General features: G+C 33.6%; 1 non-coding gene across 1 annotated transcript; it reads left to right on the top strand.

Annotated features, from left to right (window-relative positions):
* The first annotated feature begins 2,865 nt into the window (after window positions 1-2,865).
* TRNAR-UCG (transfer RNA arginine (anticodon UCG)) lies at window positions 2,866-2,938 on the top strand. Its single transcript has one exon. It is a non-coding gene; the product is annotated as a tRNA-Arg (tRNA).
* Window positions 2,939-13,795: the final 10,857 nt, after the last annotated feature.

Raw genomic sequence — 13,795 nt, 5'->3', positions numbered from 1 at the left:
AATTTACCCGAACCTAAGATTGCTACTACTGATATAGCTCAATTTTTAGAGACCTTGCATCTTCCAAAACTTTCTGCAGAAAAATTAATACAATTAAATCAACCACTAACAACTCAAGAGACTACTATTGCAATTCTTAATTTGAAAAAAGGGAAAGCTCCAGGCCCTGATGGCTTTTCAGCTATATTTTTTCCAATCTTGAACTCAGTAATTTCTCCCATCCTAACAAAATCTTTTAATTCTATTTCTACTGGAAGAAGTTTTCCAAAAGAGATGTTGGAGGCGAGTATATTGCCAATTCCGAAACCAGGGAAGGATCCTTCACTGGTTGCTAACTACAGGCCAATATCTCTCATCAATTTAGATGTGAAGATATATTCTAAGATCCTGGCCTCTAGATTGGCTCGAATAATACGAGATTTGATACATCCAGATCAGGCAGGATTCATTCCTGGTAGGGCGGGAGAAGAAAATACGCGCAAAATCTTCAATATCATTGAATATATACATAGATATAAAATCTCTTCAGTTATAGTAGCTTTAGATGCCCAAAAGGCATTTGATAGGGTCAATTGGAAGTTCTTAGCTGAAACACTTCAAGCATTTGGTTTAACAGGTCTTTTTCATGACCTAACTATGGCCTTATATACATCTCCGGTCGCAAAGATTAGAGGCCCTTTTTTAGACTCAGATATGTTTCACATTTATAATGGTACAAGGCAGGGCTGCCCGTTAGCTCCCCTGTTATATGCTCTAACAATTGAGCCTTTAGCTGCCTATATTAGAAACTCTTCTAATATTCATGGTATAAATATTGATAAACATGAATATAGTATTACCTTATATGCAGACAATGTTTTATTAACATTATCTGCACCCTTATTATCTATCCCTGCTTTTTTAAAAGGAATAGAAAAATTTGGATACTATTCTAATTACAAACTTAATTTATCAAAGACTCAGATGATTCCATTTTATCTCTCTGAGTCTCAGATATCTATAGCTCATGGGCATATTCAAAATAATGATCAGACACATCAAATTGATTATTTGGGGATTATAATCGGACCTATACTAGAAGATATCGCCAATATAAATCATAAGAAACTTTTTCTAGAAATAAAATCTTCTCTAGCAAATTGGATGAAACTTGAATTCTCTTGGATGGGTCGTATTAATATTCTTAAAGCTTACATAATTCCCAAAATTTTATATCTTTTTCGATTAATACCTTTTTATGTTTCGAAAGATGTTATCTTAAAATGGGAAAACTTACTATCTCAATTTGTTTGGGCAGCTAAAATAATAAGATTACCCTCGGAGCTTCTTAAAAGACCTATTGAATCTGGGGGTTTAGGTTATCCTGATATAAAGGAACTATATGAAGCCTCTCAAGTAGCTTTTATGATGGCCTGGGGCTCTATAAAAGAGAAAAGCTCTTTGGGTTGGTATAATATAGAGAAATATAATCTTAAAAATCTCGACCCTTTCTTGTTGTTCTGGCTACCTCAATCCCAATTTCAGAAGAAAAAAATTCCGAGCTTAATAATTGCAGACATATTATCCTCTTTCTATAGAATCAAAAAAAGGTTTGCAAAAGGGATTCCATTTACAAAAAATTGTCCCCTGGATGTGCTATCATTTTACATACCTGATCTTGTACTGGACAATTGGAAAATCTCAGGAATAGAGCAGATAGGGGACCTTTATTTAGAGGGAAATCTGGCCTCTTTCTCTCTTATGACTGATAGATATATATTACCGTCAAGAGAAATCTTTAAATATATCAGATTAAAACATTTCTTAATATCAAACCCACCACCTGAATATAACCCTTGGTTGAAATTTATTACTTCGTGTATTTCTAAGGGAACACTGTCTAAGATTTTGAAATTTTTTAAAGATAATAAGACTCTTGATAAGTCTAAGGCACACAAACAATGGGAGAAAGAATTGGAAATTTCTATTCCCTTAGATTCTTGGTATAAAACATGGCAATTTACTAAAAAAGCAACTCACTGTATAAATCTTCAAGAACTCTTTTTTAAGATTATATATAGATGGTATATGGTCCCTACACGTATAGTTAAATTTCAACCAAAGAATGGAGACAGGTGCTGGCGATGCCATCTCGAATTAGGATCGCATAAACATATTTGGTGGGATTGTCAAAAACTAACTCAGCTTAAGATAAAAATATCTGAGCTTTATTTGGAATTGTTTGGGTCATATTTGGAACTCTCCCCTCAAAGATTTTTGTTTCATTTAGAGTTTATAGATATTAATAGTAATGAGCAGACCTTATGGGTTAATATACTTTTGGCGTTTAAAATCTGTATTGCTAGATATTGGAGAAAACAGGATTTGCCACATTGGCAAGAGATTAAATTGCAAATAAATTTACAAAGTAATGTAGAAAAATATTTTTTTCTGAAAGAAGCTAACTCAAGAGAGAGGTATGAGTGCATTTGGCAGAAAAGGTTTCAAATAATAGATTAAAAATTCCCTGTGCAGTAATACAACCACAGCACTGCTCCAACGGCCTTTGTTTTAGATCGATTTTGGCCTTGATAATTTATAATCTCCCTCTCCTCCCAAAGAAACACTGAGCGTTTGAATACTTAAAATTATTATTTTTTAATGCTATGAGCTTTAAGGGAATACAACAAATATTCATATATGAATGTCTATGTATATGTTTCTATGTTGTTATGTACCATATGTATTTTAATGTTTTGTCTAACATCAGTCAGAGGAAGGACAGTGGTCATAAAAAGCATATTGTGGCATGTGAAGTAAAGGAAATATAGTTATGTTTCTCTATGAGAAACGTATCCACACATTTTTTCGCAAACTTTACATGCAGACCGCGTGGCCTAATGGATAAGGCGTCTGACTTCGGATCAGAAGATTGAGGGTTCGAGTCCCTTCGTGGTCGGAGTTGCTGGAGCTTTGGTTCTGTTGTTCTTTAAAGTTCTTCCATATCAATGGAGGTCAGGCAAGTGGAAACCAAGATTTCAATAGTTTCTTTCCATGTTACGTGTCACCCAAGATCTTTAGTCCCTCTTGGTATGAAAGGCAGACATGTCAAAACTAAGATTTCAAATGTTTTTTTTCAATGTGCCATATGATCACCGAATGTAACCCCATCTTGGCCTACACGGTACCTCTACGGATAGTGCGTTGTTGCGAGATTTGATTCAATCAAAGTTGTCTGCAATTTACTCTTTCAAAAACTTTTTTTTTTTTTTTTTTTATTAGACCACATCACATACAATATAAAGAAAAACATATATATAAGCAGAACGTGCCGATAATAAATATAGCAGCATATGTATACATATATTCATCATTCCACTTATAAATATAGCAGCATATATGTGCAGATATTCATCATTCCACTTACAGAGAATGGAACAAGTTTTTCTACTTTGTATATATAAGTTATTGATGCGTCTAAAATTGCAATATAAAACATATACAACACAATTAGACCGGGATTACAGCAAAACTTCCCAGTCTATACCCCACAACGAGAAAAAGAAGAAAAACAAAAAAAAAAAAAAAAAACCCACAAGAAAAAAAGAATCACCAACAAACCATCCATACAATACATTCAAACTGTCAAGCCAAGTTGATATAATCAGTATGTTTATACGTTATGTTATAAATTTGCTATCATGGGAGAATGTCAGGGTGCCGAGTCAGCCACGGTCTCCAGATGTTATGGAATTTCTGTAAACACTGGTGAGATAGAAAAAAGCCACGTTCCATCAAACATTGATGGCTGATTTGATTCACCACATGATCCAAAGAAATAGATAATGATTGTAGCCATTGTCTAGCTAAAATTATCTTCGTGGCTAGCAAGCATTGTACTATAAAAGCCCTTTGGTTAAATCGAAATCCGTTTAAATCAAAATGTAGTAGGGCTCTTCGCATAGTAGGTGCTATGTTTTGATTTAAAGTATCAGAAATGAGCTTAAATATATCTTGCCAAATACTTTGGATCTGTGGGCATTCCCACCAGATATGGGAGAATGATCCTAAAGAAGAACGGCATCTCCAACAGAGAGGGGACGCATTATAATAAAATTTACACTGTTTCACCGGGGTTATATACCATCTCCACATTATCTTGTAATGCAGTTCAATGATGTTGAGGCAATGCGAAATTTTATTAATTTCAAATAAACTACCAATCCATATATTTAAATCCATCAGACACTTTAAGTCTGATTGCCATGATTTTAATGCAATATGAACAAGGGGAGTTTCTATTTCTTCAAGCAGTATATACCACTTTTTTAGGCTTTTTAGAATAATTTCTGTAGAAAACATATCGCAGATCTTTTGACTCAAAATAGATGAGGACTGCACATACAAATGAGATCTAACATAGAAAGTTACCCTAAAGACATTGAAGGACTCCAGATTGCCGAATTCAAATTCCTCTGAGAGCTGAGAGAACGTTTTTGTTTTATCCTGTATCAAAATATCTATAATCCTTTTATTCCTATAGTTGGTCCAGTTTCTCAAATTTAATTGGGAGATATTATACTGGAGAGTTTCAAGCGGAGCTGTTGAAACTATTTTATTACGGAGGCCTAATCAAGGCTTAATATACTCCCAAAACTCCATAGAACTATGGAGAGTAATTGGTAGGTTATTTCTAATTGATTTAAGCTTAAAATGATGTAGCCAAAGTATGCATTCCAGATTTGAGAAGCCTGTCAGCTCTTGCTCAATCACAAACCAATCTAACAACGGGAGCCTGACCGGAATCATTTGAAGAAGATATAACCATTTGGGGACTATATAGGATCTAATGACATTCATTCTACCAAGCCAAGAAATAAAAAGGCCTTTCCACTCTTTAATTTGCTTAATCAATTCATCTCGTAATTTACTAAAGTTAACTTCTATAATTTCCGAAATCTTGATTGGGATTACAACCCCCAGGTAGTCGATTTTATCGGTCGCCCAAGAGAATTCGAAGGATTCCTCAATGCTAGTTTTTGATGAAGCCGAGATATTCATCATTACAGCTTGTGTTTTTGTGATATTCAATTTATAATTCGAGAAGCTGCTAAATAAATTAATTTCGGCCATCAAATGATCAACTGAATTTAACGGATCATACAGAGATAGTAATATGTCATCCGCGTATAGACAAAGTTTATTTTCCAAATCACCAATTCTTATTCCTTTAATGCTTTTATTGAGTCTAATTCTCGAAGCTAATGGTTCTAATGTGAGAATATATAGCAAAGGTGCCAATGGGCAACCTTGTCGAGTCCCGTTATTTAATCTAAAACGTTCCGATTTAAAGCCTTGACCAACTACCATTGCGGTTGGTGTTGTATACAACGCCATAACAGCTCGAATAAAGCCTTCACCAAAGCCATAAGACCTCAATGTCTGTTCTAAGAAGGTCCAGTTAACCCGGTCAAAGGCCTTTTCCGCGTCCAAAGCCAAGAGGATTGATGGAATTTCATGAGTGGTTACATATTCTACTATGTCAATAATCTTACGGACATTATCACTAGATTGTCTTCCTTTTATAAAGCCAGACTGATCTCTACAAATTAACTGTGGGCACAATGGTTTTAAACGGGCAGCTAGTATTGAAGAGTATATTTTAGTATCCAAATTAATCAAAGAGATTGGCCTATAATCGGACACTTTCAAGCACTCTTTCCCAGCTTTAGGTATAGGAAGAATAATAGCCTCCAACATGCCATTAGGAAAGGACTTATTTGCGCTGATTTCGTTGAACATACTTGTTAGGTGCGGAACTATCAATTTGGACAGTTTTTTATAAAACAGTGCTGTATATCCGTCGGGACCAGGAGCTTTACGTACTTTTAGTTTTTTTATCGCTACATTTACTTCACTCTCCAAAAAGGGAGCGTCCAATTGTTCTATCAATGTATCAGTCAACTTCGGCAATCTGGAGTCCTGCAGATATTGTCTCATCTGTACATCATCTTGGGATTGACCTACAATATTATACAGGGATGTATAAAACTTACCAAAAGATGTCCCAATATTATCAGGACTAGAAATATATTTATCCCCATCTATAAGTTTAAGAATTCGATTTTTTAAATTTCTATTTTTTTTTTTTTTCATTTTTTTTTTTTTTTTTTTTTCTTCCTAAGGTATCTAAAACATTCTCCTATTGGGAGATTGAAATCAGCTTGTAATTGCTGGAACGTCTTAATTGTGTCTCCCTCGATTAAATCTTGTATTTTATTTATGCCGCTCTGTTTCCAAGCAAAAAGGTTTAAATTTTCTATCATATATTCTAAAGTAGAGATAGGAAGACTAGTTGGTATCATACCCTCTAGTCCCAGTTTTGATTTAATCTCATGCCAATTTCTTACTATATGCCGCAATGCTAGACTAGTTCCTGTTGCAGTAATTTCAATGGCTTTCCTAGAGGAGATCCAGAACAGATATTGTAGGTCCCCATTTATATTATTACCCGGTAGTTCCCCTTTATACCAGATTTCCTGTCTTGCGTTATTCGCTTGTGTTAAGATAGCCTGCATGAATAATGCCGCTTGTGCATATTCTCTTATCAGGGGGACTGCCAATCCGCCTTGATTTCTATTTTTTATAATAACTTGAAATTTCAATCTGGGTTTTTTTTCTCCCCATATAAATTTATTAATCAATCGTTGGATTAGTTCTAACCAGCTCACCGGAACTATATGTGGAACCATCCTGAAGATATAGATAAACTTAGGCAAAGTATATGAATTAACCACATTTATTCTCCCCCACCATGAGATATATAGTCCTCTCCATTTTTTAAAAGACAGATTCATATCTCTGATTAGGGGGAGGAGATTAATCTCCATCCAAGATTTAGGTACAGAGTTAATTCTTATTCCCAAGTAAGTAAAGTTATCTTTAACCCATTTGAATCCCACTGTCTCAATGCATTGTCTTTGTGTATAATCCAAATTGAAGGGTAAAGCCATTGACTTATCGATATTCAATTTATAGTTAGAGACCCAGCTATATTGATCTATCCATTTCATAATATGTTTTATGGAGTTTACTGGGTCCCTAATTGTCAGTAGCACATCGTCTGCATATAGTTTAATTTTTTGCATTCTCCCTTTTCCACAGCCCCTCACATTATGATCCGCCCTGATATCTCTAGCTAGGGGTTCTAGAGATAAAACGTATAATAGCGGAGAAAGAGGACAGCCCTGACGAGTGCCATTCGAGAAGGGGAACCAATTTGATATGATTCCAGGACCTACTACTTTACCCATTGGTTTAGTGTATAGAGCCATTATTGCATGGTATATTCGTCCTCGAAATCCAAAGGCTTTCAATACTCCTGCCATAAATCTCCAACTGACCCTATCGAAAGCCTTCTCGGCATCTAGCGAGAGGGTCAGTTGTGGAATATTAGTTTTAAGATTTTCCTCAAAAATACCAGCAATTGCTCTTATATGACTAGTAGCTAATCGATTCTTAATAAAGCCTACTTGATCTGTATGGACTAGTTGTGGTAGTACTACACTTAATCTATGGGCCAATATTGCCGCATATATCTTAGCGTCTGTATTGAGGAGAGATATCGGTCTATAGCTAGTTATCTCTTCCGGATTTTTATTTGATTTTAAAATTGGTGTTATATTCCCTCTTAAAAGTTCTTCTGGAAGGGATCTTCTAGCTATACTTTCATTAAATACCCTTACTAAATATGGGGAGAGTTCCTCTATGTATAACTTATAGAAACTTGAGTCAAAACCATCAGGACCTGGTGATTTTTTTTGTTTCAGCTCTCGAATTCTATTCTGGACCTCCTCCAGAGTAATTTGAGCATTTAAACCTGTCAAAGCTTCTTCCGAGATCTTAGGAAAGAATCTCATTGAAAAATAATCTTGGATATCTGTTTCTGTTGCATTATCTGGTAAATTATATAAAGCTTTGTAATAATCATTAAAAGCTTGTGCTATTTCATTCGGGTCCATCAGGATATTACCTTTATATGATATTTTAGAGATAATTCTTTTTTCTCTTCTATTTTTTAACAAGTTCGTGAGCATTTTATCTGCTTTATTTCCCTTGTAATATCTTTTAGAATTTAATGCCATCAAAACTTTATTGGTTTGTTCCATAAGTTTTATATTTATCTTGGTCTTTATAACTTCAATTTTCTCAGTAATTAATTTAGAGGGGGTCTGTTTGTTAATCTTATTTAGCTGGAATAAAGTTATATATAAATCCGATAATTTGGCTTCTGTATTTTTTTTAATATGTGCCGCTAATTTAACAAAATGCCCCCTTATTACTGCTTTGTATGTACACCATAAGTTGGATGCAGACATATTATTTACATCATTTTCTTTAAAGAGTAGTTGGGTTATTTCTTTTATATATTCAACATCTGCATTTTTCCTTAATAGGTTGTAATTCAACCTCCATTCTGAAGCCAATTTTTTCACAGAGTCTTCTATGTCCATAGTTACCAAGTTATGGTCAGACCACGTGATTTCATGGATTTTAGTATTTTTAATTTTTGATGTCAACCCGATATCTCCCACAATTAGGTCTATACGGGAATAAGCACAATGCGTTTTAGAGAAACAGGTAAAGTCTCTTTCGGTTGTGTGTAATATACGCCAAATATCATATAAACTATGTCTATTTAGTAGGGATTGAAGTCTGTTTGCTTGTGAAATAACACTGCGTTCTTTATTTAACTTTTTGAACGACTTTTTATCTAAATGGGGGTCTAGCACACAATTAAAATCTCCCATCCAAATTAATGGGCCTTGTTTTATTTTTAAAGTTTTCTCCAAAATGTTTGTTAAATAAATTACAGGAGAGCTATTAGGAGCATATATGTTGAGTAATGTTAGTATCATATTATTTATCTCTACTATAGCTATGATATAACGGCCATCTAGATCTATATCCATATGTTTAATTTTTACGTCTATATCTTTAGAGAATAAGATCGCAACCCCCCTTTTTTTTTTTGTTTTCAAAGATGCCTCTACGCATAGGGGATAGTTCTGATTTTTTATATTGATTTTATCTATTGTTCGCCAATGTGTCTCTTGTAAAAAGACAACATTTATCTTCTCTTTCCACAATCTCTGGAGAGCTAAAGATCTCTTTTGTGGGGAATTAAGCCCTTGAGTGTTAATCGTGCCGAATCTAATTAAACCCATTAGAAATTTTATACTTAATCTTTCTATCTCGCTTCATACAGAACTTGGATTGTATAAAATTAAAATAAACATGAATAAAATAAAAAAAAATACAACAATTACACAACATATAAAACACATATATTTTTAGGTAGAGTGACACCATGTCACACCTCCTATTTCTACAATCACCCCCTATATTGCAGAAATGTTTTGCCATCTCACAGATGGCAATTTGGAGCCCTGGGCTAAAGAAAAAAAAAAAACAAAAAAAAATAAAAAAAAAATGAATAATAATAATTATTGGATATAGGTATAAGTGATTAAAAAACTATATAACTCAATTCTTATCCCCAATGTGTATCTACTATTAATGATCCTAGGTGAGCAATTTCAGTGTCTTATCTATTCTTATGTCCATAATCTATATCTGTCAGGTCCAAATTTATATAATGATAACCAAAAAAAAAATAAAAAAAAATAGTGGTGTCCAAGGTTCAAGAATATTAAGAATTATCAATCTTGTCCATTAATAATTAACAAGATTACCTAATATCACCATACTGTGAGATATATTATACATTACCTACTCTTATGTATATTATTAATTTATATCTAGATCCAAATTCCATAAAATCATTTCATTTTATATAGTGATATCTCAGAATTAAATATGTAATATATAGAAAGAAAACACCAAAAAAAGGGAAATTATACATATAATAGTACATCCTCTATGTATAGCTATTTAATAATCCTTAGTGATCATTTTTCAGTGTCTTATCTTCTTTTATATCCATAGCCTATAACTGTCATTACTAGCCTTATGATATGTAGTAGTGTTTAATATTTTTAAAATAATATCGTGATATCCGAGATTTAAAAAATATTAAGTGTTGTCCATCCTATGTATTACCAATTAACAGTGTTACCTAATACCCTAAAGACCTAAGGAGATAATGATATCCAAGGTTCAGGAATATCTTATCTATTAATAATTGACATTATTACCTAATATCACCATGCTGTGAAGTATATTGTAGATTACCTACTCATATATATTATTAATTTATATCTAAATCCATAGTCATTTTGTTTTCTATAGTGGTAAAAAAAAAAAAAAAAAAAAAAAAATAATGAAAAAGGACATTATACATGTGATAGCACATCACCTATGTGTATCTATTTAATAATCCTTAGTGATCATTTTTCTGTGTCTTATCTTCTTTTTTATCCATAGCCTATGGCTATCATTTGCTAGACTTATAATATATGGTAGTGTTTAATATTTAGAAATATAGTGATATCCAAAAATAAAAAAAAATATTAAGTGTTGTCCATCTTATCTATTACCAATTAACAGTGTTACCTAATACTCTAAAGTCCTAAAGAGATAATGGTATCCAAGGTTCATGAAAATTGAAAATTATCAATCTTATCTGTTAGCAATTGACAATATTACTTAGTATCACCATACTGTGAAGTGTATTGTAGATTACCTACTCATATATATTATTAATTTATATCTAAATCCATATTCTATATAGTGATTTTGTTTTAAATAGTGATACCCAGAAAAAAAAAAAAAAAAAAAAAAAGAATTAAATAATAAAAACAAATAAATAAATAAGTAAGTAGGTCCTCCAACGTTAGGAGTTAGCTGCTGCTATTAATTTATGTTCTAGTAGCCACTTTTTCAGATTCTCAGGCGAATCAAACGTCCATGTTTTATACTCGTAAGTTAGAATTATTTTCACTGGGAACGCCCATCGGTAGCGAATTTGTTTTTGTCTTAAGATTTCAGTTAAATGTATATATTGTCATCTCTTCATTCGTGTATAGTAGGATAAGTCCGGAAAAATTTTTATGTTTTTAAAAGGTTCTTGTGGTGTTACTTCTCTGTGTGCTCTCAGTATCTTTTCCTTTGTGCGCGAATCTGTGCAACAGATTAAGATATCTCGAGGAGTCTCTAATGGTAAGTTTGATGGTTTCATCGTCCTGTGGCACCGTTCCCACATTGGGGTCTGATCTTCTTAATAAACTCCAATTTTTGAAAGATATTCTTTAAGATATTTTTCCAGATGCTCTTTAGAGACGGTTTCCGCTATCCCTCTAATCCTCAGATTTAGTCGTCGTGATTGATCCTCTAGATCTGCCATTTTTTCTTCAATGATATCAATTTTCATATTGTATTGTTTAATATTATCCTGGTGCATTAAGTCCATCATTATTAAATTTTCAATTTTCTCTTCATTTACTTTGACTCTGGTAGCAAGTGCCAAAAAATCAGTTCTCAAATCTTGAATCTGTAAGTGTATTTCTTGTTTTATCCTCTCAAACTGTTTGTCAAGTGCGGTATTCAAATATTCCTGTATTTGTGGGATCGGATCCAGGAGAGGTAACGTCATACTGTGTTGCTCTTCTTCACCCGAACTCGATCTATTCATTGCAACTTCTGCATCTGATCTTTCTTTTTCAAGTTTCGAAGTTTGAGGGGAGAAAAAGGATAATCTTTTATCCGTTCTATCCTTCCTATCCTCTCTTTTGTCTCTTCTTGTAGGTTTTTCAGCCACTTTTTTTGAGGCCATCATGAGGGAAAAGATTTTTTTATTTTTTTTTTATTATTTTTTTTCCTTTCCTTTTTTTTTTTTTCCCCCCCTTTCTTTCCTCCGTCTCTCTGATTTCTATTTTTCTTTTCCCCCTCCTATCTCTCCTCTTTCATAGATCCAAATAACTTTATGTACTCTCTTTATATACCAGGATCACCTCTTTTTTTTTTTTTTCCAAAAAATCCTTAGAACCAGATAATTTAAGTTATTGTTTCATGAATACAGATGTCTATCTACTAAAGTATTCTCTTGTATTATAAACAGAAGGTTCTTTAAGAGCGGATTTTTTATAGCTTATTCTTTCCAAAAGTTCATTTTATAAAGTTTGTGAATATTTAGTTAGCCAGAGACGAAAATTATCAAAAGTATGGGGCTTCCAAGATCTATAGTTCATATCATTTAGTTGATCAAGCATGTATATCGTGAGAGCAGAACGAGAAAAATAAAGAAAAAAGAAAAAAATAAATTCATGGACTTATCTGAGAAGATGTGCAGTTTCCAAAAGTCTGCAGTTCATGGTAATTCTGAAGTATATATGTTCAATCGGATCGGGACTTTTTAGAGTTAATAAAATCAGCCATATATATAAATCGGCATTTTTTTTTTTTTTTCTCCCGAGTTAATCTTCTTTTGTTGAACTCAAGCGCTGTGTCGGCATAGTGCCGGTAATGCCGATAAGACTGCCGGTATGGTGCCGGTATAATGGCAATATGGTACCGGTATGGTGCCGGTATAGTGTCGGGATGATGCCGGGAAGATGCCGGGATGATGCCGGGAAGATGCCGGGATAATGCCGGTATAGTGCCGGGATAATATCAGGAGCAGCAAGCCGTCGGAGGAGATACTCGAGGTTTTCGCGCCCAGGGCTCCAGAACGCCGCGCGCGAGCACGCTTACGTGCTACGTCATCGCTGAATAAATTTCTATTTTTTAATTGGTTGGTAAGCTGTTTCTCTGCCCGGTTCCCAGCGTAGTAGAATTTTTGCTTTAACTTAATCAAATTATAATTTGCTTTACTTATTAAACGGTCCTCAATTTCTTTTTTGATTTTAATCATATTCATAATGTCTTGTTCTCCATGAGATTGACCGCACTTCCTTTTTAAATTACTCAATGAAATATATAGATCAGACAATTTTTCTTTTCCTTTTTTCCTATTATATGCATCTTTTTTAATTAAATATCCTCTCAAGACACATTTATAAGCGCACCAGATATTACCCAGACTCATATTATGCGTCAAATTCTCAAGAAAAAACTGAGTGGTCGTCTGGGAAATGTAATCAAGAGAATCCTTACAGCCTAATGATGATTCATTTATCCAAGGGCGTAAAGTCAAATGAAATTTCTTTTCTATTTCCAGACAAACTGGATCATGATCTGTCCAGGCTGCATTTCCTATACTAATGCGCTTACAATCTGAAATCACGTTCGCTGTAGTTAATATAAGATCTATACGTGAAAAAGTCTTATGTCGACCCGAAAAAAAGGTATAATCTTTGTCTGCCGGTCTCAACGTCCTCCAAATGTCATAGAGTTTATATTTACCAAGAGTAATACTGAAAGCATTAGATAAATTAACTTGATTTCTGTTAGGAGTTCTACCTCGGGGACTGGGAGTGTCCAATACTGCATCAGGAGCACAATTAAAGTCCCCCATACACAAAAAGGTTCCCTGGGTATATTTCTGAATTTTTTGTAGTGTGCCATTTAAGAAATGGTTCTGTTTATAATTAGGTGCATATATATTCAAAATAGAAAATAATCTCTCGTCTAATTTACACACTATGAAAACATATCTAGCGTGAGAATCCTTCTGCTTATAGATCAACTCAACTTTAATTTTATTTGAGATTAGGATAGCTACACCTCGCTTTTTCCTGCTAGGTAACGATGAATGTTCAAGCACCATATATCTTTTATTGTTCAGTCTGTAGATATCTGCATTTTTCAAATGTGTTTCTTGGACGCAACATATGTCTATATGATGATTATTTATATA

The sequence above is a fragment of the Sceloporus occidentalis genome, unplaced genomic scaffold, assembly GCF_023333645.1.
Source record: "Sceloporus occidentalis isolate IW3139 unplaced genomic scaffold, rSceOcc1.0.p SCAF_67, whole genome shotgun sequence".
NCBI lineage: Eukaryota > Metazoa > Chordata > Lepidosauria > Squamata > Phrynosomatidae > Sceloporus > Sceloporus occidentalis.
Note: the sequence above shows the minus strand (reverse complement) of the source record. Positions and strands in the feature narration are given on the sequence as shown.